The sequence below is a fragment of the Tiliqua scincoides genome, chromosome 3, assembly GCF_035046505.1.
Source record: "Tiliqua scincoides isolate rTilSci1 chromosome 3, rTilSci1.hap2, whole genome shotgun sequence".
NCBI classification, from domain to species: domain Eukaryota; kingdom Metazoa; phylum Chordata; class Lepidosauria; order Squamata; family Scincidae; genus Tiliqua; species Tiliqua scincoides.
Window position 1 is genome coordinate 132,293,819 of NC_089823.1, and position 4,381 is coordinate 132,298,199.

The 4,381-nt window shown below is 43.6% G+C and overlaps 1 pseudogene; it reads left to right on the forward strand.

The window, feature by feature from the left end:
* The first annotated feature begins 3,200 nt into the window (after nucleotides 1-3,200).
* Nucleotides 3,201-3,317, forward strand: LOC136647031 (5S ribosomal RNA; annotated as a pseudogene).
* The last annotated feature ends 1,064 nt before the right edge of the window (nucleotides 3,318-4,381 follow it).

Sequence of the window (4,381 nt, forward strand, 5' to 3'; positions counted from 1 at the left end):
ATGCATTTTTCACAGCACATTTCTAGCAGCTAGGTCAGACCATCCCACCCCTATGTTCTTCTGTACCACATTTCACAGAAGACCTCATAGTCGTACCTCATTCTAGACCACAAAGAAGCCATTGCACCATTTTTAAAGAAAGTGCTTGGAAGACATAATTTATACCTTCTTTGAAGACAACGAGCAGAGTCTTCTGCTGATCTATATTTTTATGTGTAGCTGAAACGCTGCTAAATATTTTGTGATTAGGCCACAATTCATCGGAAATGATTAAAAAGATTTCCATTTGAAATCAAGCTTACTCATAAGATTAGATGAGCTTTGTCATATAATCTTTGTTCAGGATTAGGGGGGAAAGGAGAATGTTAGTATAATAATTATTTTTTTTTTTTAAAAACTACCTTATATTTCTGTGAAAGAGAAAATCTCTGACCGTGATGGTAGGTTTGCAATACCAAAAGTACAAATAAGGTGGCAAGAAAGTTATTGTAGATTGTATTTCTGAACCATATCAAGGTCAAACATTATTTTATTATTTTATACAGGTTTCTTGAAGGTCTCACGCAGATGAAAATTATCCAAAATTTTCATAAAGCAATTCTAGTCTAATCAAATGAGCTTTGTTTTGGCAAACAGCACAGATTTCTCTTTAGAAGTTTTTCTGTATGTTAATATTTATAAGTCATTTGAGATTTGTAGCTAGCTTTCAGCCTTTGATAAATCCTGTTTGGATTTACATGTCTACATATTTATAAATAATATTGTTTAGAACATGATCCATGTGCAGCCATGCGTGTGCATAGCATTCATGAAATTGTTGCTCTCCACAACAGGATGGCAGCTGATGAAAGTAAATTGGTGGAAGGAGAGAGGAATCCCGTGTCCAGAGCAACACAAAGGAGAGGGAAGGAAGTGGTGAGGAATTGCATCATTCCCTTATAAGCAAATCTGACAGCAAGGATGCACAAATTCTCCATCTTTAAAAAACTTTTACAAATGGCAGATGTTGTGGGGCAAAATCTCCTAGACTAAGGCATGGGGAAGATGGGGTTAAGTCTCTCCCCTTGCACTGTTTTCGCTGATGAAAATCGCCCTTCTCTCAGTTGCTAATGGCCCAGTACGAAGAACAAGTCTTGCTGAGGAAGAATCAACATGGCTTTAGCAAAGGGATGCAGGCTAAGTGCTGGATTCTGAATACTGCCACTGTCCCTGGCCCATCCCGCCTGTTGTCCTGCCCTCCCCTGCCTCCAAATGTCCCCATTATTCCTTCTGCCCATCCTCCTCAAACCCCTGCACCGGCCTAGGGTGGACGGTGCCAACTTAGCTTTCTCCATTGGCATGGAGGCTGGGCTAGCTCATGTCCTTGCGCCAGCCCAGCCAACTCACAAGGAGGCACAGACGTGCCTCAGGCCCAAGAGCACCTTAGGATTACACCTCTAAGGCTGCAATCTTATGCACACTTACCTGGCAGTAAGCGTCATTGACTCTTATGGGACTTACTTCTGAGCAGACATGCATAGGATTGGGCTCTAAGAATGTCCACAAATAGGAATCAACTGTTAGACATTGTATACTGTACCTGGATTTTCAAACACCTTTTGAAAAACCCTAAGGCAAATACTGTAAGGCACATTTGCACCTCCTCAGAAGTCAGCTAGGCAGGCCCGCAGAGGCGAGCTGGCCTGTGGAGGCTGGAACAAGCCTCCACACCGACGGAGGCACCGAGTCTTGCATTGGCCCAGTTGGGCTGATGCAAGGCTCTGAGAGAGGCAGGGAGGGGGTAGGGAGGAGGCGTTCCTGGGCGGGGGAGGGCGGGCGGTGGGTTATTTGATTTTTCTCTGTAAACCGCTTTGTGAACTTTTAGTTGAAAAGCGGTATATAAATACTGTTAATAATAATAATAATAATAATAATAATAATAATAATAATAATAATAATAATAATAGCAGCCCTGGAGGTGAGTGGGTGGGCGGGGACCAGGAGGCAGGCTGGAACTCTGTAGTTATGCCTCAAGAAGTTCTTATGTTCTGAAGTGGTGTAAGTCTGAGGAGACTCATAGGGGAAAGGGCACCTTTCCCAGAGGTAAAGGGAAAAGTTTCCCCTTGCCTCTGGCTGAGTCGCTTTTGGCCCCTATCCTGTGCTGGATACAGTACAAGCCTCCTGGCTTGCCTGTTCCAGCACAGGAAAGGATTGTGTCCTTAGTTGAGTTAGTGTATATGTGAGAATATTTCATTGCATTATCTTTTTGATTCCCCTCCCCAATGATTGTATCTTTATCCCCATAATATAAGCCTTATATTGTGGAACCTATATTCCTGCCCTTCTCCTCATTTCATGCCAATCTTGAGTTGTGCCATGAGCCACTGCACCTAGTCCTGGCACACATGGTCAATTTCCCCCATGTGTGCATGTTACATGTGTCTTAGGGCACTCCTAGTAACGCTTTCAATGGTCCTAGTCAGGGCAGTCTAAAATATAAGGTCTTATCCAAGCTTTGTAACACAATGAAGAACTATATTTGAAGCAATAAGGAAGCAGCATCTCCTTTTTTCCCCCAAACTGAATATTTAAGAAATTGTAAGCTTAAGGCAGTTGTTTTTATGTTCATCTTTCAATTGTCCACATTTTGGAGGAGCAAGAAATCTAACAAATATGACCTCCCAAGAAAAGATGAGGATGAGTTGTCTCCTCCAAAAACCAACAGAAATCACAAAGTCTTTCACTGTTTGGAATTAATGCAAATCTCTGAAAAGTGAGGCACCTTGGGTGCTCTCTGGGGAGAAAGGTGGATTACAAATCAAATAAATAAAAAGTGTTTGAAATGTTTGCATGTTTGGAAGAAAAAAAAAATCAATATTTTCCTGTAAACTTGTGTCACATACCAATGGCCTAATCCTATCATGGCTTGGAGCAGAGGGATTAACAGTGGAAAACAGTTCCAGTGTCATAAAATGGCCTCTGACAGTGGCCAGTCTAGGTGTACTGCCACACCAAGTGGCAGCGTTGGACGCCTGCCCCCTGGATCGACAAAGGTAAGGGTGACAGCAACAGGGATGGAATGGGGGAGTGGAGGGGTAGAATGGGGGCAGTGAGGGAGGCAAACTGGGGACAGTATCAACAGCACTCATGTGCATCAATATCCTAACCCTGTGTCTCCCTTACCACCACTGTTACATGCCTCAGATTTGCAGCTGCTAAATATCAGCAACTGTTACCCTGCACATGCCTGATCTCGTCTGATCTCAGAAGCTAAGCAGGGTCAGGCCTGGTTAGTACTTGGATGGGAGACTGCCTGGGAATAACGGGTGCTGCAGGCTTATACCATAGTCTTTCGAGACTGAAGGTTGCCAACCAAACAGCAGACATAGATCCAAGGAGTTCCATGGTGGCGAAGGAGGCTTTCCCTGGGGTGAGTGATCAAATGTTCACTTAGGGTGATCAAATGTTCACTTACCCCAAGAAGACCATTGTAATTGCCCCTGCCTGTTGATAAAGCATGCACTCCTTTGGCATAGCTACACAGTGGGGGGGGGGATTTGGGCAGGATTGATCTGGATATCAAAAAGGCTATGGAATCTGTTGCATCTGCAAACAAGCTAAAACGCACATAGGCACGCACATATACAAATATATACAAATATACAAATATATATATATATATATATATATATATATATATATATATATATATATATATATATATATATTCCCCAAGTTTGAATTATATTTCTCTTACATGCTTGGGTGCAATCTAAGGATTTTATTTTTTTGATTTTTTGCTGCTACCACTTTTGACTGAGGTTTCAACTGGGAAGATTTTCTGGAACTAACAGCCCACTTCTAGTAAATTCCTGTTTGGTGGTGCTAGCACAGGCTACACTGTATCCCATGAGGGAATTTTGACTTCTGGAGGTCTCCTCAGGATAAGAGGACAGTTGTCCCCTTGTCCCTGGGTAAGCCCCAGCAGCTGCAATGGGTCAACCTACACCAGCAATATCACTGGCGCAAGTCCAAGTTGATCCATGGAGGCAGATTGGGCCCAGGACGGGGGGGGGAATAGGATACAGTGTGTGTTGGCACTACCAATCCCACCCCCATCACCACCTTACCCTGCCGTGTTTCTTCTCTTCCCCGCTCTCCCCTTTTCTTCACTATGTTCCACCTCTTCCCACCCCTGCACTCTCCAGCCCTCCAACCACCCCTGTGCCAGACTTACCTGGTTTGGCAGATCCTTTGTTCTGCCAGCACATGGAGAAGAATCTGGCCTTTCCACTGGCACAAGGTTCTTCATGGCACTTTTTTGACAGCATGCACTGATCATGGAACACACATTCTGCTGGTGCTACTAGTGATTAGGATTGGACTATGAAAATGCCCCTAG